This window comes from Zingiber officinale, chromosome 9A, assembly GCF_018446385.1.
Source record: "Zingiber officinale cultivar Zhangliang chromosome 9A, Zo_v1.1, whole genome shotgun sequence".
NCBI classification, from domain to species: domain Eukaryota; kingdom Viridiplantae; phylum Streptophyta; class Magnoliopsida; order Zingiberales; family Zingiberaceae; genus Zingiber; species Zingiber officinale.
In genome coordinates, this window is record NC_056002.1 from 107,765,433 (window position 1) to 107,793,128 (window position 27,696).

Consider the following 27,696-nt stretch of genomic DNA (forward strand, 5'->3'; position numbering starts at 1 on the left):
AGCAGATTCAGTAAATGGTGGGTGCATTTACTCCAATCATTACACAAATGATCTCATTTTGACACAAATATCAAGGCGACCTTAACTTATGGGTATGTCTCTATTCACAGCTACATAAGTTATCCCATAAGCAACGGTCTTACCTCTATTTGTACTTAACAAATAGAGATGATTGTCCATGTGAGTGGACCAATCCCAATTTGCCAACATGCTTATCGAGACTTTTATTCGAATGTAACAAAGACATATACACTGAATATATCATAACATTTTTCATTTATCAAAATGTCTTTACAATTGTTACATTCTTCGAAGTCCCAAAGACTTCATATGCCCATGAAATGACTCTTTAGTCAATGGCTTAGTAAAAGGATCAGCAAGCATATTTCGTTTAGGGATGTACTCAAGAATCACCTTTTTCTTGTCAATAATATCCCTTACAAAATAATATTTAATTTCTATATGCTTGTCTTTGATGTGATATTTGGGATCCTTGGAAAAAGCTATCGCAGCTTGACTATCACAGTACATAGTAACAGGACTCCCACTATCCTCAGCAATCTTCAGATGCTTTAGGAACCTTCTTAGCCAGACAGCCTCTTGCACAGCCGCTGCACAAGCCACATACTCAGCTTCCATTATCGACAAGGCTACACAAGCCTGCTTCTTGCTGTTCCATGAAATGGCGCCATCATTCAGCAAGAAGACATAGCCAGATGTGGATTTTCTATCATCAAGGTCCCCTGCCCAATGCATCTGTGTAGCCATTTAGGCTCATTTATGATCCTTGGAAACAAAGGCAATAATCAACTATTCCTTTAAGATATCTGAATATCCTCTTCACCGCACTACAACAAAATCGCTCATAGACATCGATTTTCCACCGGTGTCTATTTGATTTTCGACCGATGTCTATGAAGTCGATGTTAAAAGTCTGCCATTTTAGACATCGGGTTAAAACCGGTGTAGTATCACTTAACGACACCGGTTTTCGAATCGGTTATTAACCGGTGTACTATCACTTAACGACACCGTTTCATACACGGTGTAAAACCGATGTAATAGCTTTTGTTAATAACACCAGTTTTGGCAGCGGTAAATGACCGATGTAATATTACTTTATAACACCGGTTTTACATCGGTGGAAAACCGATGTAATATGTATTTTTTCTAACAGCACAGATTTGATTTTAAAACTGACAATAACAAAAAAAAACACAAATATTCACAAATTGTACAAATATTCTTCATTCAATAATATCTATAAAATACACAAATATTCACAAATTATATAAATAATCTTCTTACAACAATATTCATAAAATACCCAAACATTCTTTTTACATCAAAAGCTAGCTAATAGATATCAAAATCAAAGTATAACATTTTGTTAACACATCAAGGTACAACTGTCTCAAATGTAATCTAGCATGCATTCAGCCCACTCAAACCGCACTTCATCAATTTCAACTCTGGAGTACTTGAGATTTGTAAACTGTAAAAACACATAAATTCACCATATGTCAAATAACTAAAACAAATGTGTGCATTTATCAAATAAAATAGAATACTGAGTTTTTAAAGGCTGCTGTGGAAGATAACGAATATAACAGTGAAGGAAGCATAGAAGAACAAAGAAAATGTTCATAGTTAACAAGCAAATGAAGAGATATACTATTTATTGTACTACCTCTGATGCCATCTTCCAAATCTCATAAGCAAGAATGCAACTGTGCCCTTTGTATACACATGGCTAATAGACATAATACAATAAGGAGCAAAAGCTATAAAATTCACCATCACCACACAATCAATGAAGCAGGCAAACACAAGGTGGGTTGATATGCAGTGAAAGTGTTAATTAAGTGGAACTGCAGCAAATCATGACTCAAGTCTGAGCACTATTTTAACAATACATTGCAATGATATCTGAAGGATGTGAACACTGTATTAGAATTGTACAAGGCATCACAAATCAAAATATTTCCCTACGAGCAAGGTTTAGACAAATTAGCCTCCTGGTCAAGAATGTTTTTGAAAGAAGCATTAACCACCAACCGAAATCACGAACAGTACCAGATGCGTTTACAAGAGGTAAATGGATATTACTTGCAAAGAAAAATCATGTCTGAACATTCATAAATTTGGAGTTTTGTTCAGGTGGATTATGCTCTAAATTTTTTGATTTGGTCCAATCTGGAACGTTTAGAGCATAAAAATACCATTGAGAACTTCACTCTTGGCAACTTGCAAGTTCTCAAAACTTCATACGAGTAAGATTCCAATATAATGTGTGGCAACAATGATATCTTCAACTTTCTACATATTATGCTCCTGATTTTTTTGAACCTGTAAATAGGCGTTATAGCATAAAGGATAGGGATCTAGTGGAATTGGCATTGGTTTCCTTTGAAACTTATCAGCGTATATATCAGGAAGAACTCCAAATACTTGACAAGTATTTCCACTGTTCTATTACCTACATGACTAGATAGTTTAATCCTCCTCTTTTTCTTTTTCAGTGATCATATTTCTTGAATTTGACAGTTGGGTGAAAGATAACAAACTAGATCAACTGGAACATAAAGAACATATCCCAAATTCAAGAACATAAAGATCCTAACATATCACACTTACAAAAAAAACTTTCTCTAATAAAGAAACATGATAGCATCTAATAAAGTAGGGTCATACTTGATGGTAGATGTACAAAAAAAAATTGGTTCTCAAAATTCTGAAAATACACTTAAACAATAAAAAAAACTTAGTTTAGAGTCACAAAATGAACCTAATCTCTAATTCCTTTCTTCTTAGGCAATCATTTAGTCTCCAACTAGTATATGGTTTGTAACAAAAGCATAGCATTCGGTTTGTATAAAAAAAATCATTGTAACAAAAGCATAGCATCCGGTTTGTATCAAAAAATCATAGCAAGCACCAGGGGAACTAAATCAAAATTATCAAAATCACCAGGGGTAAATATTGTATTATTACCATTGCTGGAAGTGAATCCTTGTGGTCAACTCCAAAATTTTCAATTAAATCTTTCATATATAGCATGATATAGAAACCACATTGCTCCACATCCGGTTGTTGAGGAGCCTATGTTAGAAAAGAAATATTGGAATAACTCCTTCAAGGATAGTGAAACAGTTGCTAATCAAAAGGACATACCTTGACAGCTACCCATGTTGGTTGTTTTTTCCCTTTCCTTCCAGCCTCCGCATTATACATTTTCAAGGCCCTACATGCATATAACCCATGGGAATTGTATTGCCACATCAAAATACTTACATGTTTCAACAAAGGTAAGAAAAGAAGCCAAAAAACTTACATGTTGACAACATATTTCCAATCTTGATCACGAATGCGGTGACTAAGAGGATCCAACAAAAAATAATCTCCTTCTCAACATTGATGATAGTCAAAATCCAGTGAAAACTACACAAAGAAATATAATTAGTGTATATATGCATCTTGCAAGTTCTCAAAATATGCAAGTGAGAGTGATATATAATGTTATTCTTACTCACCCAACGTTGCATGGCACAACAACCAATTGACCAGATGAGGTACCAATTAGCCTACTGCTCAAGTAACAAGCCCTTTTATTCAACTGTTCTTGGATGAAATCTCTATTCTGATTTCTTGATGGTACATATTCCACAAGCACTGGATCCACCAATCTGAAATCTTGCAGCAACATCTTTTCCTGCATCTTTCTATATAAATGCCTACAAAGAGTGGATCTGAGCTCAAGAATGGCACAGGTTTTGGTACTAACATCCATGTGATTAGATAATCTTGCTATCAAGTAGACATGGCAATAATTCATATTTATGCTTTAAAATGCTTCATGCCTTTCGGGAACTGACATATGTTTTGGTACTAACATATGCTTTCTGAAACTATTGAGTTCACAAATCTGTAAATTAGAGATATAATTTCCTAGGAAGTTGTACAAAATGTGAAACATAGGGAGGCAGCATTTGGTGAAGCTATGTAATGAGATATAGTAGACAAGCCATGATTCATCAAAATGTCAAACATAAAGACGACTAGGATTACAAGAGAGGAGACTAGTGAGACAGAAAATATCCCAAAAAAATGATGAAATATAAATTAATGAAACACATAAATAAAGTCCAATTCAATTGAAAGCTTACCACATATACACAACTATGCAAGTGTCTGTGATTGGCTTCAATTCACAAAAGGGAAATATGTCATCGCAATTAACATGGACTGTGCATTCCATGCCAAATACATCAGGAACTAATTCCAAAATCACATTCTCTGTTTCATCAAGACGTTGAAAATAACTATATAAGATGTGTAAGGGTCTTGGCACATTGGACGATTGTAACTTAGACTTCTCTTGTCTGTTGTCAACTTGTTTCTTCCTGGTCTTCTACATATGTAGATGCAACCATATATATATTAGATATGTGACATACTTTAAATGTACACAAAATTTACACAACACTTTATCACATTTACCTCATCCCGCATGCTGATTAAGTGCACAGGCCAAGCCACATGGCCACCTACAGCATCCCCAATACTCTGACATGCAGACGGGATTGCAACAGGCAGTGGTGTTGATCGATCAATTGCTTTATCAATGGCAATCCTCATGCAATTCACAGGTAATGGAACATCATCAATAAAGTTGCCAGGTCCATTAACAGAGACAATTGTCCCATATGCAACAATCTTGTCGTTAGGTTGCAATAACAACATCACTGCTTTTCCCTATAAGACAAACAATTTATGAATCTTCAACATCACTGCCAAATTCATTAGATACTAACGATGGGATAATAATATCAACGTGAAATATAAATTTAACCTGTAAAGCCGAATCCTTCTCAATAACTTTCACATCATCATCATCATGTTCTTCTAGGCCTTCATTTGAGAGGCGCGTATGACGTTCAACTTCAGGTTTTATATCGATCAGGCATTGTGGTTTAACTGAGCAGCTACCCTTCTCCTCACTGTCAAATTCTCGACCAGAAAGTTTCAACACCATTGCTTCCAATTTTTCTAGTCTGTCACCTTGATAAGAAAGCATAGCTTTTGCCTCCTTAAACTCTTTCTGTTGGCTTTCATAGGCAGCCTTATCAATTTGCACCTTCCCTCTAGCAAGCTTGAAGAAGGATGATGGAGTGACATTTGCTCCTATGCCTCTCACACGTCCACCATGTTCGTTAGAATTCAAGGCCTTCGTGAGAATATCCTCAAATGGTTTGGTAAAGGGCATCTTACCATCCTTCTTTTGGACAATATAATCATCCTGTCATGCATCCAAATACAATAACTTTAAATATATACATATATCATATATGTACAAAATAAGCAATTTATGTATACTTTTGCTTACAATCTTATTCACTGTTTGCTTCAACTCATCGCCAACATATTCCCCAGCTTTGTTGAGCCGCCCTTTCTTCCAGAGGATGGCTCTGTTTATCTCTTCGTCATCACATAAAACACTGGACTGATACCAAAAACCACATGAAGTCAACGTACTCAACAACCATAAGTAGGAATTTATTAATGTTAACTAAATACTTACTATTTCTTCAGACAAACCCGCATATCCTTTTCGAGAAAGACGATGAGGGTATAAGTTTTCCTTGCTTCTCTGACTTTGTAGTTCACTTTTCCTCTACATAGTGATAGATGAATTATAACCACATATATCAACTAGAATTTAAAAAGACCACCTTAAACAACTTACTATAAAGTCTTCAGACATTCGATTAATCACAAAACTACTCCAATCTTCACATGAAATGCAATATCCTTGAGGTACCTTATTGAGAAGCTTCGGATTATTTCTATTTGGATGGATGAATTTCCTGGTGAGGTGAGTTTTATACTGACGCCACTTGGTGTTTGCAGAGATCAAACACCCATTCCTCCATTTTGGGTCCAGTTCGTATGTCAACTACACAAACAAATATCTTAAGTATATAAATAACAGAACAGAAAAAAATGCATCACATAAGAAAGTTTCATGTTACTTACATTGACGGATTCCCATATCATGTTCTTAACTTCAATCGGCACTTGCTTCCAAGAGTTGTAATTAATATTAACTTTTTCTTGAGCAAGCACACCAATAAAACTTTGCAATTCAGAAGCCTTTTCGCCAACTGGCTGTCCATACTCATTAAATTTGACACTTTGTTTGACTCCGTGAATCCTTTGAACAACAAGCTTATTCATTTGTGTACGACCTCTTTTTGATCTTGTTGTTTGGGCCGTCCCGGCTGATCCTATGTCCTGGCTATCCTCAGCACCCTCTTTTTCATCCTGTTCTTTGTCTTTTGCATTTGTGTGTGAATACTTATCATCTTCACGTGCTAAATGGGCCTTTTTTCTAGTGTTCATTGTGTCGAAAACCTAATCATAACAGTGAGAATTTGAAATAGAGCAGAGCATATCATTCAAAATCACAACAAAGTAAACATTCGTATATTTAAAAAAAACTACTACCAAACAATGAACCAAAGTTACCAAAATAAAGTAAATAGTCACATATATAAACCATACATAAAGTTACCAAACTAAAAATTCTCATTGTCAACCCAAATCCCATCACAATCTCCACGAATACAGGATGGTTCATTGTCATCAGTTTCGTCAATATCCATTGATGGCATCCCTTTTGTGAAGCATTGGTAGTGGATTGAAGGATCTCCCAACTTATCATCAGTGATGTATTCAAAATACTCTCTATTTGTAGTTGAAAGTACAATAGACCATGTGGGATCTTGAGGGTCTTCTACATAAAATACTTGCTTTGCTTGAGTGCCCAAGATAAATGGGTCGGATTTGAATCCCATTCTCTTAAGATTTACCAAGGTGAAACCATTATCATCTACTCTAATACCAGTGTTATTCTCTACCCAATCACACTTAAACATTGGAACTCGAAAATCATGGTAATTGAGCTCTCATATTTCTTGTATCACACCATAATACATCATGTCTGTTATAATTGGATTCTTATCCTTTGAACTTGCAACTTGCATTGTTTGTGCCAGCAAGCTTACACTCGAGTTTTGAACAACTGTAACATTATCACGTTCTTTCGTGTAATAAGTGACCCCATCGATCATATAACTAGAGTATTTTAGCACTTGCTTTCTAGGTCCATTTGCCAACAGCTTCACTCTTTTTGATAATTGATTGGAGGAAGATGATGTTGTATTTGTAACCTACAATTCATCATAAGGGGGTTTAATTATTAAAAGTCTTAAAGTTCTTGTGTTCAATAATAAACATGCTAATATTTATGGTACTTACATGTTCATGGAACCAAGAAATAAAACTTCTGTGGTGTTTATCTTGTAACCACTTTGCACCTTTAATAGGAAATTTTTGCTTCAAGTGTGTCATATGTTCCCTAATCAAAAAATTTTGAAGAGATTAATCATATATTTTTTAAACAATTTCAGGAGATTATTACTGAATTAGAGGGCTTACACAATGTAAGGATCAACCTCAGCTTCATTTTCCAATACATACCGATGTGCTTGTTCCCACTCATCGTGACAACATAAGTGCACCTTGGCACCTGACAAGGACTTAGTGAGTATTGTTTCACGATGCTTTGATGGAATCCCTATCGTGTTCATATTAGATAGAAATTCTGAGCAAAACTCTACAGCTTCTTCAGCAATATAACATTCAGCCATGCATCCTTTTGGTCGATTTCTATTCCGCACATAACCTTTCAATGTTTTCATATATCTTTCAAATGGAAACATCCATCTATACCAAACTGGTCCACACAACTTGACCTCACGCACGAGATGAACTGTTAAGTGAACCATTATATCAAAAAATGAAGGTGGAAAATACTTTTCAAACAGACACAATGTCGTCACAATTTCTATTTGTACTTTATCCAACTTTGAGGCATCTATTACTTTGTTACATAACACATTGAATAAGAAACAAAACCTTGTGATAGCATTTCTGACGTGCTTGGGTAGAATACCACGGATGGCAATTGGAAGCAAATGTTGCATTAAGGTGTGGCGATCATGTGATTTAAGACCAACCAGTTTTAGGTCCTTCATTGAGACAAAGTTTTTGATGTTGGAGGAGTAACCCGTGGGAACCTTAATTCCGAACAATGAATTACAAAGTCTTCTTTTCTCATCCTTGCTTAATGTATAACATGCTGGGGGCAAAAATGTCCTTTTCTCCCCTTTTTGTGGTGCTAATTCTCCCCTAATTTTCATATCCACTAGGTCGTTTCTTGCTGCAATTCCATCTTTTGTCTTTCCTGGCATATCAAGTAATGTACCAATCAAACTTTCGCAAACGTTTTTCTCTATGTGCATCACATCAAGAACATGTCGAACATGCAGATCTTTCCAATACTCAAGTTCAAAGAATATTGATTTTTTTTTCCAGCAGGACTTACCATCATTTTCCTTTGATTGAAAATTTGCTCTAATTTTTCCCCATCGGCATGTAATTCCTTCTACTTTTTTTAAAACTTCATCACCGCTTAGTGGTTTTGGGGCCATAGTAAAGTCTTGCGTCCCATCAAATGCCTTCTTCTGCCTTCGATAAGGATGATCTCTACGAAGAAACCGTCTATGACCTGTAAATGACATTTTTTTACTATGCTTCAACCTTTTTGCACAAGTTTCCTCACCACAGATAGGGCATGCTTGATATCCTTTTACAGTGCATCCTGCCAGGTTTCCATATGCAGGAAAATCATTAATTGTCCACAATAGGACAGCTCTAAGCAAGAATCTTTCTTCTCGGTGTGCATCATATGCTTCAACACCAACTTCCCATAATTCTTTTAAATCATCAATCAAAGGCGCCAAGTACACATCAATGTCATTTCCCGGCTGTTTGGGACCAGAAATCAACAACGTGAGCATCATATATTTTCTCTTCATACACAACCATGGAGGAAGGTTATAGGTGATCATTATAACTGGCCAACAACTATATGTAGAACTCATCAAACTATGAGGATTGATCCCATCAGCTGCTATGGCCAACCTTAGATTTCTTGTCTCAGAAGAAAAATTTGGCCAATTATGATCCACAAGTCTCCAACAAGGTGCATCAGCTGGATGTCGCATATAGGCATCACATACTCTTTTATTAGCATGCCAAATTAACTCCTTAGATATTTCCTTGCTCCGAAACATTCTTTGAAATCTAGGAATAGGAGGAAAGTACCATAAAATTTTTGCAGGAACTCCTTCAATTATCCTAGAATTCTTGGCCAACTTCCACCTTGACACCCCACAAGTAGGACAATCGGTAAAATCCTCATACTCCTTCCAGTATAAGACACAATCATTAGGGCAAGCATGTATTTTCTTATAAGTCATCCCCATTGCACATAAGCTTTTCTTTGCATCATATAAAGATAAAGGCAATTCATTGTCAACGGGAAGCATTTCTCCAAACAATACAAGTAGTTCAGTAAAACTATTATCACTCCAGCTGTATTTCGCTTTCAAGTTATATAATTGCACAATTGCAGATAACTTTGTAAATTTAGTACACCCAACATACAGGGGTTTCTCAGCATCCTCAAGTAATTTTATAAATTGATCTGGATTCTCTGAACTTTCATATGCAGCGTGTACCATATCTATAGGTTTATCAGCAAAATAGTTTTCACTTTCTCCAGCTGCATCATTCTCTTTCTTTAAATCTCCTAATACAGATTCTTCCCCATGCCATATCCATTTTTTGTATGTTAAGTCTATACCATTACAGTACACATGTGCCCTTATGCTGTTAATATTAGTGTTCCATAGATTGCCACATTTCGTACAAGGACAAGGTATACTAGTAGGATTAGTAGCATGTTGCAGCGCAAATTGCAAGAAAGATTCTAGTCCAAGTTCAAACTCATGTGATAATCTATCCTTTGCCATCCATGCCTTGTCCATTTTGTTGTACTAATGAATCTAGAATCAATCAAAAATATCAAGACAATTACAACACTGAGCCAAAATTTTTAATCCATCATTATACAAATAAATTAACTATGCGGGTCCTCCAAGAAACCAACTACGCTTACCAAGGAAAGGATACAAATAAATTTCATAAACCAGAAACCAACTACTTCATCATTATACCAATAAATTTTATACCAGAAACCAACTACTTCATCATTATACCAATAAATTTCTAAACCAGAAACCATGACATTTCAGTGAAAACAATTAGCCTAGACATAAAAGAAACTTGATATTTCAAGGATTACATAAAACCTACTTAGCAACAGGAACTAACAACTCCTCAATCTATCAAACAAAAATGATCAAATCAACTCAAGGTAGTGTTTGAGGAAATTCATCAACCATATTGCATGCATCAATCAATTAATACTTGCAAACAAGAGGTCAAGAAGAAGAAACTGTCGAAGATGAGGAAGAAATTCAGTAGCGATGATGTATAAAGGAAAAATTACCGGAATGTGAAGAAGGGCTCGAGCGGTGGCAGTGAATGCTGGACCGGAGATGGATGAAGCAAAAACTACTGGAATGCGAAGAAGGCCTCGTCTTCTCAACCAAATGGAGGAGTTGGAGGAGATGCAGTGTGGTTGGACGGAGAAGCAAGTTCGTCGTGTCTTGATCCTGATCGGGAGAGGATCTAGGAAGGGGGGAAGAGGGAGATGAGGTTGAGAGAGATGGTCGAACGACCAGCGGCTAGGAGGAAAGTTGTGGTGGTGTCGTGGTGGTGTCGTGGTGGTGTCGCGTGGTGGTCGGATGGTCGGAGGTTTAGGTTATCGCGAGAGAGATGTCGCGCGGAGGAAGGGCGGGATAAAGATTTAGGTTTGGAGGGAATTCACAGTGTGCAGATTTTGGCATGTGGGGAAAAATTAAAATATTTAAGAAGGGGTTTATTAACATCGGATTTTAAAAACCGATGTTAAAATCGGTGTCTATTAACCAAAAAAAGGGCGCTCATAGACATCGCCTAAAAAACCGATGTCTATGAGCTAAAATCTGCGCTCATAGACACCGGTTTTTAGAAAAACCGGTGTAAAATACTCAAAGACTTCGGTTTTAGCCTAAAACTGTTGTTGTTCCACTGATGTCTATGAGCGATTTTGTTGTAGTGCCGTTTTTCATTGTCTCGATCCTGGGTTTGACTGGAAACGACTAACTAAGCCAACAACATAACTTATATCGGGACAAGTACATAACATAGTGTACATCAAACTACCAATAGCACTGGCATATGGTTTCTTCTTCATTTCGGCTATTTCCTCAGGAGTCTTGGGATACATACTTTTGGTCAAGACAGTACCTTTTGCTATAGGCGTATGTTCAGCGTTGCAATCTAACATATTGAAGTGTTGCAGCATCTTAGTGATATAAGCTTCTTGAGACAAACCCAAAAGCCTCTTTCATCGGTCTCTAACGATCTTCACTCCTAAGATGTACTCTGCTTCTCCCATATCTATTATATCAAATTGTGATGAAAGCCAACTTTTGACTTTTATCACACACTTTATGTCACTTCTAGCTATTAGCATATCATCAACATATAATGATAAAATGACAAACTTTCCTTTTTTCTTTTCTTAGGTAAACACAATGATCCTCATTGACCATTTCGTAACCATAAGATAATATTACTTCATTAAATCATATGTTCCATTGTCTTGACGCTTGCTTTAGCCCATATATAGACTTCGGAAGTCTACATACTCTTTTCTCTTGGCCTTCAGGAACATAACCTTCTGGTTGTGCCATATAGATTTCTTCGTAAAGATTACCATTAAGGAAAGTCGTTTTTACATCCATCTGATGTAATTCCATGTCATATTGTGCTACTATAGCTAGGATGACACGTATTGACACAAATTTCACAACTGGGGAGAATGTCTCTTCAAAGTCAATACCCTCCATTTGGGTATATTCTTTTGCAACCAATCGAGCTTTGTATCGATTAATCGATCCATCTGCTTTCCTCTTTACTTTGAGAATCCACTTATTCCCAATAGCCCTTCGGCCCGGAAGAAGATCGACTAAATCCCAAACTTGATTCTTTCTCATTGACTCCATTTCTTCATCCATTGCAACTTTCCATTCTTTTCTAATTGAGCTGCTCAAAGCTTCCTCGAACTCAGTTTCAAGAAAAGTAGCATCTCTTGACTCTATTTCAGAGATGGTTCCATCTTGTTGCTCACCAATAAAAACATAACCCTTAGAAGTCTCAGAGTACCTTATAAAGATACACTTCTTACCTCTGGGTCATAATTTTTCATATTCATGAGTCTTATCATGAACGTAGGCAGCTGCCCCCCAAGGTCTCAGATTACTTAAATCCAGCTTTCTGCCTGTCCAACGTTCATGTGGGGTAGATGAAACTAACTTTGAAGGTACTTTGTTAAGTATATAGGTCGCAACTAATAATTCATCTCCCCAATAGAAGATTGGCAAATTAGCCTGCACCATCATAGACCTAACCATTTCAAGAAGAGTCCTATTTCTTCTTTCAGCAACCCCATTTTGCTGTAGAGTTCCAAGGACAGTTAGTTGTCTAATAATCCCTTTCTCATTACACATTGTCTTGAACTGATCAGACAAATATTCTCCTCCACGGCCAGTGCACAAGGTTTTAACCTTACGTTCCAATTGATTCTCAACTTCATTCAAGTAACAAATAAAGCAATCCAATGCCTCAGATTTGTGAGAAATCAAATACACATGACCAAAACGTGTGAAGTCATTGATAAATGTAATGAAATAAGAACTCCTATTTCTAGCCTTCATATTCATTGGACCACAAATATCCGAATAAATTAATTGCAATGGTGATTCAGCCCTAATAGCCTTACCAAATGATTTTCTAGTCATCTTTCCCTCAAGACAATGCTCACATATAGATAAGTTAATCTTAGCATGAGTGCCTAATAGGCCCTCCTTAGCTAATCTATTCATTCATTCTTGTCCTATATGCCCCAATCTAGCATGCCAAATTTCATCATTACATCAACATTACTAGTAAGAGCAATGTTTGAAAAACAACCATCATTATTATTTGGTTCCACATCAAGAACCATAAAACCACTTGTTACAAAACCATACCCAATTAACACAGAGTTAATTCGAAGTTCCACACAACGGCTATAAAAATTTACATTGTAACCTAAATCAAGAAGATAAATGACAAAAATCAGATTCCGTCAAATCTCAGGAGCGTACAGGACATCATGTAGAAACAAGGTGCCTCCACCACGTAGGTTGAGCTTGCAAGTGCCAATTCCTTTGACTTCAATTCTTGCATTGTTTCCTACATATATCCATTTGTTGCCAGTCGGTACCCGATGGTACTCCACATATGTAGCTCAATCACGAGCTACGTGGTTCATTGCTCCTGAATCTACAATCCATAAAGGATACGAATAAGCTAACAACACTGTACTTGCAACATATTACTCGTCGAAAGAAGACAAAAATAGATCTACCTTTTTAGGCTCAGTACAATCCCGAGCAAAATGGCCCTTCTTGCCACAGTTGAAGCAAGTCAACCTGCTCTTAGGTTTTTGTCCATATTTCTTTCCTTTCTTCTTGATTTGGTTTTTCGCAGCAACAACATTAGCCTCCTTTCCTTTCCCCTTTCCTTTCTTAAACCACTTGTTCTTATTCTTGGAACCAGAACCTTCAGCTACAAAAGCTTGACCCGAAATCCTTGCGGATTCAATCCTCTCCACCTTAAGTTCCACATGGCTTGAGACATCAGTGAAAGTCTTGATACTCTCACTATGGGTCATATTCTGTTTCATCGTTTCCCAAGAATCAAGAAGGGAACGGATAATTGCCTGAACCTGTTGTTCATCGGTCAACACATAACCAGCAGTCTTAAGCTCTCGAATCATGTTACCCATCTCCCTGAGATGTTGGGCCATGGTAACATTCGAGCACTTTTTACAGCTATCAAACTTGATAGTTAGCTGACGGAGCTTACTCAGACTGACTCCACTGTACTTCTCTCTAAGGGCTACCCAGACAGCATGAGCCGATGGTAATGGCTCATACTCAAATACTAGGTCATCCACCATTGAACTAATCAATATACCCTTAGTAATGGAGTCCTTCCTTTTCCATGCCTTATAGGCATCAAGGTCACGTCTATGCTGTGCTGTAGAACCATCAATCGGTTCCTCCATGATTTGATTTACAACCTCTAAAACTTCTTATTCCTCAAGAACGTATTGTATCTTGAGGTGCCAGATTTTGTAGTTATCCCCATATAATTTCTCACCCTTATTAAGTTCAGCTATGATGTTTTTAGTTGCCATAATCTACATAAATAAACAAATTATTTATTATTTCAGTGTAATTCATATATGTGCAATTATTTATTGACTCAGTGTAAATTAGAGTTAGTTTACAAAATCAAGTGATAACATTGTTTCCACTCATCATTTGTATGTTCTAATCTAATCAACATTGATCAATTATATTGCACACATCGCATCTAATGAACGAATCATTTTTCATATGAACTAATCATATGGATATATGAAATAATCATATCATGAAATGAACTAATCATTTCCAAGTTAGTTAACATATAACATAACTTTTTATTCTTTAATTTTGTTCGTACAAAATGACAGAAATTATTACATGACTCAAAAACCAGATGAGCTAACACTGTTCATACATAACGATAGTAAACAAAACACTAGTAAACTAGATAAGCTAGCACTACTCCCACTAGGATAAATGCTAGAGCAGTGGGTAATTGCATCCCATTCATCCCGGATTCTATAATGGGTGGATCAGCCTCAGATGTATCCATTAGATCCATTTCTAGATCTTCTATATATTCTTGAGGATCCTCCTTTGATTCTTCTGGATCCATTTCTAGATCCTCCTCGGGATCCATCTCTGGATCCTCCTCAAAATCTTCAGGATCCATTTCTGGATCCTCTTCAAATTCTTCGAGATTCATTTCCGGATCATCTTCAGATTCTTCGGGATTTGGATCCTCCTCTAAATCTTCAGAATCCATTTCTGGATCCTCCTCAGATTCTTCGAGGTCCATATCTTCGGGATCTGGATTCTCTTCAAATTCATTAGGACCCCATTCCAAATAAAGTAACTGTCTGCACATCTTTGAATATGAGATGTGCCCATCAGACTCATCCCAAAGTTGGAATGCTATCTACCATAGATGTTCTGATAATGAATAAACCAGATACCATCTTCTTTCTATTTCTTGGACTGGATACCCTTCTTTCTCGAGATTCCAGAACAACCAATCGAGCCGACCAATAAGCCTACCGACTCCGTGATACGGGTCATATTCCAGCTTCTTGATCTCCTCCCATAGCTCATGTTGTCGTTCATAGCGACCGGTCATTGTGTATATCGTTCTTTGTATCTGGAATTGAAAATCATGATGTCAATACAAAATCGACAGACCAGTAACAAAAATCGGTCTAATTTAATTCCCACATATAGAACAAAATATACAGAATACACAACCAATTAAGAAAAATAAATTTCCTTATTTTGGGGAGTCTCATGTGACTGACACATAGGATCAGTCAATCAGGAATCCAAATCTTAAGCTTAGTTTATTGTCCTCATTAGAACTAATCTAATTGGACTTATGTTCTATTATTATTTAAGCTCATTTGAGTCAATCTCAGACTTATTGATCAAACTCAGGTCCGTTTGATTCATCCAATGCCCATTGGATTAAGTCTGACCATTAGAACAAATCTAATCTTTTTTATCAAATCTGACACAACGGAACTAATCCGATCATATTTGATCAGCCCAACTTCTGTAATCAAACCCACCCCAATTAATTCAATAATAAATTGAACTGGTTAAACCAAAAAATAATTTGAACCAGCTTTAGATATCATTGAATCAAACTGGTCTGCTTAAATCAACTAATAATTTAAACCAGATCTGAGTTTGATCGGACAAGTTGGTCTGGTTCCAATTTCAATAAATTGAACCATAAATTAATTAAATATTTATTTATTAATTAATAATATATTTACTTATGTATTTAATTAATTAATAAATATATTTAATTAAAATTTTTCTCATGCACTGTTTATTTATCAAAATATTAATAATATTCAATTAAATCTTTAAACAGTACTTCATGCAACGAACAGGATATATATTTGTTTTTTTTCTCCCGCATGGTTCACGGTGCTTCGGAAGTAAGAAAAACTTACTGTTCATGCCTTTAATCGATTCATGAATCGATTCAGTGAGCTTTCATTGTGCTTCGTCAAAAACGCGTTTTCGTTTCTCTTCAATCGATTCAAGAATCTGCGCTTCGTCAAAACAAACTGTTCGTGTTTTTTTTTTCAATCGATCCAATTCAATTGAATCAATTGGTTAATCGATTCAAATGACGAACAATGTTATTGTTCATCTTCTTCTTCGCGACAGAAGAAGAAAAATGCGAGCCTTTTCGCGTCAATTTCCATGCTTTCAAAACCATGCATGCTCTGATACCATTGTTGGTAGTTTTGAGAGCATGAAACAGAAACAAAATAATGCGGTAACCACTCACAGTGATCTCCCGAAGATATCGCAACTGAAGACGTCGCTGGTCGACGAAGATGATGTCGCTGTCGGAAGCATGATCACGGAGCAATCGGAAAGTACTTCAAGGTTCACGAGCCAAATCCCAGCCGTTGGATGTTCTCCTTTGCTTGGACACGATTACCTCACGGCTACGCTCTCCAATCACCTTCGCAACACCAATCGCTCGCACCCACTCTTCTCCTCTTTGGATATGTGCTTGGACGCTGCTTTTATAGGAAGCCTGAGGAAGACGAAGGGGAAAGGACACCCCTTCGTCTCCTTGGCATTTGCAGCAAAGGGAGTAACGAAGGGGAACCCTTCGTCTCCAGTAACGCCTCACAGATTCATCTAAAATCAAAAGTCATGATCTCTCAAAGTTTACTCAACAAATATATTATAACAGCTATTAACTAGTAGCTGCTACAACACAAATTTTTTATTATAGTAGCTACTAACCAGTAGCTGCTACAACATAGATTTTCTTGTGTTGTTGTCGCATCTACAGACTATTAGCTTCTACAACAAAGAAAATTATGTTGTAGCTTTGCCGAGTGAACATTTAAATGTCATAACTTTTGACTCAGATTAAACTATCAGATGCACAATATATTAAATCATAGCTTATTTAGAGGTCTTTAATTTGATATATTGTGAATTATATGGTTCATCCAAAATCAAAAGTTATAACCTTTTAAAATTTACTCAACAAACATATTATAGTAGCTGCTAACCAGTAGCTGCTATAACATAATTTTCTCTATTGTAGCAGCTACTAACCAGTGGTTGCTATAACATAGTTTTCCCTATGTTGTTGTAGCATTTATAAACCAATAGCTACTATAATAGAGAAAATTGTGTTGTAGCAACTATTAACCCTGGTTAGTAGCTACTACAATGTGTTTGCCTAGTGAACTTTGAAACGTCATAACTTTTGATTTGAATTGAACCATAAGACGCATAATATATCAAACTGAAGTTCATTCAAAGATCTTTGATTTGATATATCATACAATTTATCCAAAATTAAAAGTTATGACTTCTCAAAACTTACTTGACAAACACAATGTAATAGTTACTAACCTATAACTACTACAACATAATTTTCTCTATTATAACAGCTACTAACCAGTATATGCGACATAGTTTTTCTTGTGCTGTTGTAGGCGCTATGACATGTGGGCCAATGGAAAATGGGATTAGGGAAAGAGAAAATTTAAACAAACTAAAACATATTAAAGCCCAAAACCCCATTTGAAAAAGTAAATAATTTATTCAATATTTTAGTATATTCCAAAATACCAAAAAATAATAAATTTTATACCGATACCGAAAATTTTGGTATTGTATTATACTAGACTGAAATATTTGTTATACTAAAAATTTCATTATAGACGGTATCTATCAATATGTTATGTGTAGTATACAAATTTTTTTGATATTTTTCCTACCCCTACTCAAAGGGGCCTAAAAGTTCCAAACAAGTGAATGTGACTTCCACTTGATCAAGTAAGGGCTCTAGCTCTAGCATTGGTTGTGATGCTTCAAAATGTTGTGATTCTTGAGGCTTCACCTGGTTTTGTAGAAGTCCCTACACTTTGATTTTCAACAATTTCAATCATTGAAACTTGTGAAATCAAGAGAAGTGATTCTTAGGGCATTACTTCCATAGCACAAGTTCCTATACTTTCATCCACCATATCATTTTCATAAGTGGCGAAGAGTTCACTAACAACAATATCATCAACTGAGGATCAACAACTTCATCAAAAATTTTAAATTAATTATCCTCATCAAAAAATTCTTCATCGTTAAGTATTCCAACAAAATTGTAAGTTGCTAATTTATCATCATCAATAAATTTATCATCTTGAATTAAATCAATAAATTAGCATGCAATCAAATTATCATCACAAAATTTGCAAAATTCTTCTTTGCTCATAATTGTCACTTGCCTTTATAGAAAAGGGATTAATGGTACAAAAGTCTTCTATTGTGGCATTGGGATGGATTTCTCATTCATATCCACAGTTCCCTTTTAAAAATTTGGTGGAGGTTCAAATTTCTTATCTAGACATGATTTTACCAACTGTTGAGGGAATGATACGGGTGGCCTATTGATCATAATTGGATTGATGGAGGTGAGTCTTTGTTATTCTCTTGTGTTCCCTGGCAATGACGCTAAAAATTTATTACAAAGCTGCAAGTGCATAGCTATGCCATCAGTAATTAAAATATCAATCACACAGGGACTGTTGACTAAACACTAGTTAATTTCACACAATGAAAATGTCCAAAAAAATATCCAAATATATAGTTCATACACCAACATCACATAAAACTATTGGAAATCTTGTGGCCGACTAGAAAGAGGGTTGAATAGATTGGATACCTCCAAGTCGATTACTTCTCTACAAGGTTAGTGCGCAAGCGAAAATACAAAGTAAATCAATGAAAGCAATAAGTAAAGAACATAAAACAGCTAACACGTTCGATGTAATGTGGATCAGAGATTGCTTGCTCCTAGTCCACGGCTTGTTCTTGAGGTGGACAATCCCTTAGTCCTTCGGTGGATTAGTCCCCAGTAATCTCCGGCTAGAGCTTTCTCCTTCTCGGTGGAGCAAACCTTTCACAATGGTCTCTTCCTCTTTACAAGATGATACTTAGATTTGGAGAGGAAGAGAAGACTTGGAAGCTTGGAGGCAAAGACTAGGAGTGTAATAAAAAAATCAGTAATCTCCTTTAATTCCCCGAGCTTCCAATATATAGAAAGGAAAGAGTTGATCACATATCAACTCATTTCCTGTGCACCAGTCGACTGGCATTCCCATCAGTCGACTGGTGCTACCATTGGATGTAGCTACCAACTACATCGCAGAATACCAACGGTCACAAACGACCACTTACCAGTCGACTGGTGAAAGTACCAGTCGACTGGTCACTGTTGGCTGAGCGCGAACAGAATGCTTCTGTTCACTTCCAGTTGACTGTATAGTCGATTGGACTAGTCGACTACATAGTTGACTAGACCAATCGACTGTAACTTTCATCAGTCAACTAATCCCGGTTACACACTCACACTCATCATTTTCGGAGTCGCCCTTGAAGCCATCTTCCTCGGCCTTCGTCCCTCAAATGTACCTGAGCCCACTGCTCCTCTCCTGCCATCCTTCACATTGCCTTGAAGTCTTCTTTCTTCGGCTTCACTCCATTGCTCCTCGTCTGGCGGTCCCTCGAATGCCTTCACATCATCCTTCACCGTCTCAAGGACCCGAGCCCTATGATGAGCTTCCGAATCTTAGCCGCACCAAGCTCCTCATGTGTGTTTCACTAAGTCTTGCATAACTCAAACTCACATATCAAACCAATATGCAAGCCTAACTTAAACTCTTTGACACACACATCAAAATCATGATCATATCGATCAAACCTAGGTCGATTGCACCAACAATCTCCCCCTTTTTGATGTGTGGTAATATATTTAAGTTAGGCATAGATAACAATATGAAAATTATAATCATAGCATATGCATGAAGCATAAAACTCAAGCTCCCCCATAACATATGCTGTACCCCTTAATTTTCATGTTTTGCATAAATAAGTTTCTAACTTAAACTTTCCTATTTTCTCCCCCTTGACACCATCAAAAATATCACACCTTTCTTCCAAGTACACTATGGTATCAATGTTGACTTAAAAATATCTAAAACCAGATTTTGAAGGTGCTGGAAAATAGCTACCAGTTGACTGATAACTGTTACAGTCGACTGGCACAAAGCCAATTCGAATTTCAACCTTCTGAAACCAACTTCAAAAATGCATAAAATTTTTTAGAAAATTTGAAAAATCACGAAATTTTGAACACATATTTCTTATAATGTCCTTTAACTAGGAAAAATATGTGTTCATAAAAAGTTATTATATTTTTAAAGTTTTGATAAAAACTTAAAAACATTGAAAACAACTCAAATTTGTATTACTTTGAAACTTTGTTTTGAATTCATCTGTTGCAAAATAACTATACCACTATAAATAAAATATAGAATTATTTTTAAAATAATTGAAATATCCAACTATGATCTATGGGCAAGATATCCATTAATTAAACATTTACTTTCCCTATAGTTGGCATATGATCATTATTTTGATACATTTCATAATTCATCAAAATGTCATAAGCACAAGTGAATTATTTGTATCATCCTAGCATCTCACATCTATGTTTAAAATGATAAAGCAAGTCATTGTGAGATAAAATGAAGGTGACCTCTACTTAGCCTTCATGAGGTTATATTCAAGGCTAAGTGCTCCCCCTTAAGCTCTCAAGTCAACCACATAGGAAAAAATATTAGAATTATGACTTCCATGGTTGACTTATCCCAAAATCCTCTAATCCTTGAGGATTGATTTTGGTACCCAATAGAGGTTCTTATTAATTGGGTTAACCAAGTATTCCTTAGGGATCCATTTACTATATATGGTTTTTGTCTTTAATTACCTCCTAGCAATTAGACAATGATAGGATTTTTCATTGTTGGATTCCTTATACCCTAAACCCTTTTTGTTGAAACTTTCCCTTTAGCTCCCAATAATCATGTTTAGGGTTTTAGAGCCAATTTTAAATTTTTCAAGGGATTTGCTAAGATATTCTACCTTTGCCCTTAATTTCCTATTTTCCTCTTCTAAACATGAATCATTTGAATTTGTAGAAGAAGCATGCTTATCATTATCCTTAATAGTCATAGATTCTAATTTTTCTTCAAGGTAAATAATATCATTTTTCAAAAACTTATTTTTCTTTTTAGTCTTAAATAAATCTTCATTTGTACTTTTAATAATTTTAATTAAAACATGAAGAGGAAGATTGTATACCTCACTTATCGAGACGTCCAAATCCGATGTTTGACCTCCCCTTCACTTGAGCTCCCTTCTTCTTCACTTGAACTCTTCCCTCTTCATTTTCAGATGAGGTGGAGGCTACATCATCAATTCCCATTAGAGCAAAATGGGACACATGGTGTTCTTCTTCCTCTGATGATGATGGATCATCCCATGTTGCTTTTAAGTTTTTGACCTTCTCCCCTTTTTCTTTTGACTTCTTCTTCTCTTCCTTCTTCTTTTCTTCTTTCTTCTTCAAGAGGGGGCATTCATCTCTCATGTATCCTTCTCCTTGGCAATTGTAACAAATGACCTTCCTAGTTCTACTCTTGCTTCTTGAATTTTTCCTAACATGGGATTTGTTAGTAGAAAAAGTTTTAAATGTTTTTCTCATCTTCCTTACCATATATGCCTATTGATCGCTATCCATTGAGGGCTTGATTCTTCAGAGTCGGAGGATGATGGGGATGAAGACTTCTTCTTCTTACCCTTTCCCTTATTTGCCACATGGGCTACTCCTCTTGATCTATAGGACTCTCCATCTAGCCCTTCAACTCTAGTTTTGTGGAGCTCCATTGTTGAGAAGAATTTATCTAGAGAAGCTTTCTCTAGATCTTTTGAAATGTAGAATGAGTCTACAATTGAGCTCCATGTCGAGGTTCTTGTGAAAGCATTGATGCCTTTCATCATAATGTTCCGGTTGGAGAGTTTCTCACCTACATTTGTTAGTCCACTTAAAATTTCTTTAATTTTAACATGAAGTAAAGATACATTTTCTCCTTTTTCAAGCTTTATATTATTGAGTTGAGTTCGGAGAAGGTCTCTTCTTGCTAACTTCGCCTTTGATATACCTTCATGAAGCTCTATGAGCTTTTCCCACAAATCCTTGGCATTTGTGTAGTTCCTAGTCCTTGTTATTTCTTGTTGAGAAAGAATGTTTAATAGATGATGCAAGGCTTTTGAATTTGCTAAGTGCTCTTCCTTCTGCTTCTTGCTCCATCTTGCTTTATTGATTATCATGTTGTTTCCATCCCTAGGTATCTCGAAACCGTTTTCCATAATTAGCATAATATCAAAATTGGTATCAAAAAATACCTCCATTCTCTTTTTCTACCAAGAAAAATCTCCTTCAAATTTTGGCAGTTGAATGTGTGAGTTGGCCATTTGATGATATTGTTGTTCTCGGCGATTAGTCTGGTGAAGTACAACCCTCGCTCTAATACCACTTGTTGGAAATCTTGTTGCCGGGTAGAAAGAGGGTTGAATAGCTTGGATACTCCCAAGTCGATTACTTCTCTACAAGGTTAATGCGCAAGCAGAAATATAAAATAAATTAATGAAAGCAATATGTAAAGAACATAAAATTGCTAACACATTCGATGTAACGTGGTTCCGAGATTGCTTGCTCCTACTCCATGGCTTATCCTTGAGGTGGACAATCCCTTAATCCTTCGGTGGATTAGTCCCCGACAATCTTCGACTGATCACATATCAACTCATTTTCTACGCACCAGTTAATTGGCATTTCCATCAGTCGACTGGTGCTACTGTTGGATGTAGCCAACGACTATATCGTAGAATGCCAACGGTCACAGATGGTCACTTACCAGTCGACTGGTGAAAGTACCAGTTGACTGGTCACTGCTGGCTGAGCGAACAGAATGCTTCTATTCACTCCCAGTCAACTACAACTTCCATCAGTCTACTGGTCTTAGTTACAGACTCACACTCATCCTTTCCGGAGTCGCCCTTGAAGCCATCTTCCTCAGCCTTCATCCCTTAGATGCACCTGAGCCCACGGCTCCTCTCCGTGCCATCCTTCACATTACCCTGAAGTCTACTTCCTTCGGCTTCACTCCAGTGCTCCTCATCCGGCGACCCCTCGAATGCCTTCCACATCATCCTTCACCGTCTCAAGAATCCAAGCCCTAGGATGAGCTTCCCAAGCTTAGCTGCGCTATGCTCCTCATGTGTGTTTCACCAAGTCCTACATAACTCAAACACACATATCAAACCAATATGAAAGCCTAACTTAAACTCTTTGACATACACATTAAAATCATAATTATACTGATCAAACCTAGATCAATTGCTCCAACAAAAACTACTCCCTACATCCTAAGAATCGAAGGATCCACTCCATAGAGAATGAAGAACAAACCAAAGATACAAAATAAAGTATTCTTAAAATTTGAGAATAGAGGATAAGAGATGCTTAGCGTTGCATTATTGATGTCTTCGAAGTGTTTCCTTGCTCTGGAGGAGGATGAATCATTTACAACTCAAAGAAGGAGGCTCTAGGGGTTTCCCCTAGAGGAGAAAACCCTTTCCAATGGAGAGGGGTGAAACCCCCAATCGAAAGATAAGTGAAAAAGGGAGAAAATTCCCTTTTATAGCAGGGGCATACCCCCCTTGTGTTCTCCGCCACGGTCATGCCTCAAGGCATGGTTGGGGTGTGCATTCACGGAAAAAGAGTTGAATAGTCATGCTTCAAGGCATGGCCAGACCGTGGGAGTTATTGGGAGAAAGAGGCTCAGCCAGGCCATGTCTTTGTTTGGGATGAGAGGTTAGGGCATTCCTTAGAGGCATGGACATGCCTCAGGAGATGGTCATGCCTTAGAGGCACGACTTGCCCATGGTTCTTTTTGGAAGAGGCACACGACCATGCCAGGGGCACGACCTGGTTTGCATCTTTGCTCTGACACCCAATTTGATCTATTTGCACTCCAATTTATGTCCTATCAATTAAAACAAGTAAGGAGCATATCTCCAAAGAAGAGGAGTAGAAGTATGATAATATAATGAAATAGGGTGCAATAAACATAGATTATACTCAACATATAAGTAGATATGTGTCAAAGAATGCCTAGAAATGTATATAACCTACGCACATCAATCGGCATCATGACGGTGATGACGTTTGTAAGGTTCAAGGGATTTTCTCTTGTTAGGCCACCTCTCATTGGCATTCTGTTGATCAACTACTCTTTTTAACTCTTTTCTATATTGTTAGCAATCCCAAATAGAATGGATGCTCGATTAATGGTAGGCACAAGATTGAGTTACCTTGGGGGACCATCGACCAGACATGGGAGAAGGAGTCGGGACTACTTTAACACCTGTACCACCTTTTTCCCTCTTCAATTTATGAACTCCTAATTTCATAAAGGTGGATGACGGGGGCTCTACGATCTGAATGAGTGGAGACAGAAACAAGAGTCAAAGTTTCCTCTTTTTTTACGGAATGGACTTCCTTGACTTGAATATACTTAAATGATTAGACTTGTAATCCTTCAAAATTGGTTGGATTTTTTTGTTGGGGATTTTTTGACCAGAGACCTGAAAAAATCTCCATCGATCAAACCTTGCGAGAAAGCACTAACATGCACTTCTAGGGTAACCATAAGAGCATCCATGACTACCCAATTAAATCATTGTAAATATTCTTTCATTGGCTCTTTGAATTTCTGTCTAAGGGTGAATAAATCATGTGGCGTCTTTTGGTATCTTCAACTAGTTGTAAAGTGTTGCATGAAGACATCTTTAAACTTATCAAAAATATGAATAAAAGAAGCAAGGAGTTGACTAAACCATCTCTGCGCCAAGCCCAAGAGCGTGGTCAAGAAAACTCGACATTTGACACTATTTGTATATTGATGTAACAATGAAGCATTCTCAAATTTGTAGATGTGGTCCTCAAGATCAGTAGAACCATTATATTCCTCAATCTATAATACTCATAAGTGTCTTGGTAAATCATTCTGGAGGATGTCCTTCTTAAATGGAGGGCCCCAAGGAGTTTTTGTTCCGCCAAATTCAGGGTTCTTTTCCCTTAGAAAATCCCAATAAGAGATTTCATCGGAAGATTCGACAGAATGTTCTCTTTCAAGAAACTTACTGATCGGTGATGTGTACAATCCGCAAGTGGATGATTGTTATCGAGTAATAAAAGATATCAATCCCACAAGGACATGTACAAGCACTAGAGATCAATCACAACGAACTAGCTAAACAAACGTTGGTTGAGAATCTTGCACTAAAGAAGTAGATTGAGAGAAAGAGGAATAGAGAGAGAGAGATTGAGAGAGAAAGTTATGAGTTGGTTAAGGAAGTTGGTTGGGAGGAACGTTTTAGGGGTTCAGTTTCATTGTGATGCTAATCAATGAACTAAGGATCACCAATTATCCATCCTCTATTCCTATGCACATGTAGGAAGTTCATTCTGTTATCGACACTTCCCCGCGGTGGCCATGCTGGATTGCCATTTCTATTGACATCCTATGCTATCTAATGGAAGTGATTCCTATGAAGTCTGGTTCAAGGGATACCCTTATCACTAGAGCCCCATGGTCATACATCTACAAGAATGCACCAAATACTTGATAGCATGAACATAGAAATGAACCAATAAGCCTAATTCTACACCTCCTTGTAGAGAATTGCTCCCTCTTTTGAGATGATGCTCTAGATGTCCAGTTAAAGGGTTACCTTTATCACTACCCCCCCCCCCCCCCCACACCCGACGGTCATATAATCCAGAGCATCGCCTCTACGGGATGAATAAAACTATACAATCATTCATCCAAACATGAGAATTAAGTACAAACATATCACACACATATTTAATCAAATGAGTACAAGGCATAAGCAATGTCATATGGAAAGGAAATTGACAAATCGAAGAGTATACATCAATTTCACATCATAATTTCTTATTTAATCCTAGAAGAAATAGATCTACTCTATAACAATGAGGAAAGAATCTAAAGACAATGAAATTAAAAACATCAAAACCTAATATAAGAGAAAAAGGGAGAAGAAGCTTATATGATGCGTTAAATAATCTTCGGATCTAATCCTTTGCTTCCGGGGTCGAGGGGGATGATGAAAATGGATTTGGATTATCGAACTGAGTGTGGAGAGGGCATAGATCTGAATCAAGTTGGTCTTCCAAAGGGGAGAACCTTCTTCCCTTGAAGAAGGGGAAGAACTCCTATTAAATAGAGTAGGGCACAACCCATGTCACAGTCGTGCCCAGTTGGAATGGCCAGACCTTGAAGTTGTTCTGTTTGGGAGGTACAATCATGCCTTTTAGCATGACCATGTCTTTACTCGGTTCAGCTTGCTTGGCACAGCCAGGGCTTGATTGAGCTCTAAATGGGAGGCACGACCATGTGAAAACACATGGCCAGAGTCTTCCTCTTCTCTGGACGAATGGCACGACCATGTGTTGCTTGCTCATAGGAGAAGGGACACGGTTATGTGGATTCTCACGGCCAAAAGTCTATTCTTCTTCTTTCATCTCTTCGAAGCATGTTTCACACCGTTTCATTCCAAAAATGCATCCTATTAATAGAAAATCAAACAACAGCAGATCTCTGACAAAGAGTGTAATTATGCTGAAAATACGATAAACAGGGGTGGAAGTTCATCGAACATAAGCAAGGAAAGTAAGTGAATGTGTGTTAAAGCATGCATAAAAATAGATATATTCTATGTACATCACACCCACAGACTTAAACTTTTTCTTGTCTTGATCCATGTGCTAACATAATGCATCATAATCACTAGTGAATCAATCCAACTCTATCTACTAATTTCATTAGTGAGCATGATCATAAAACAACCTAAGAATGGCCTAACCATAAGTTATAATCCACAGTGCAATAAGTGACCTAAGCTCTTCATGTTTCAATCCCTAATCACAATCAAGTCGTCATCCAAATAAATTCCTCGTGTTCCCAGTGATAGACACTTACCTGCCACACGCTTGGTTAATATTTTTTAATCTACCCAAGATCTCAAAGGCATGCTCGACATCAAGAGAAACATAGTATTTATTTCCCTAGTAACCTAACTCAGTCTTAAAGAGGTAACTTGCTAGTTTCCACTTGCAAAACTATTTTTTATATCCTTTATTCTTCTCTCTTTTTTTTCTCAAAGTGATTGTATTGTGTAACACTTGAATTTTTTTTCTCTTTTTTTTTTGGTGCTTTAAATGTAGTACTAACAACCATTGTGATATTTAGATTTTTCCAAACAAGCTTACATGATACGAGCATCATACAGTAACCAAGATGTAGTGTACGAAATCACCTTGGAAATCCAAGTACTAAACAAATTAGATGAATGATGACTATTTCAAAGTTATCTACTATTCAAGCTTAAGTAAGTGAAAATAATATCCTTAATATCAGGCCAACACTCAGGTCTATCTCATTACAATACAATA

At 36.9% G+C, this 27,696-nt stretch overlaps 1 long non-coding RNA gene across 1 annotated transcript; it reads right to left on the minus strand.

Moving 5' to 3' along the window:
* Positions 1 to 1,439: 1,439 nt before the first annotated feature.
* Positions 1,440 to 3,234, minus strand: LOC122018710. Its single transcript, XR_006121876.1, has 3 exons — positions 3,175 to 3,234; positions 2,995 to 3,102; positions 1,440 to 1,495 (listed from the first exon to the last, which is right to left on the minus strand). It is a non-coding gene; the product is annotated as an uncharacterized LOC122018710 (long non-coding RNA).
* Positions 3,235 to 27,696: the final 24,462 nt, after the last annotated feature.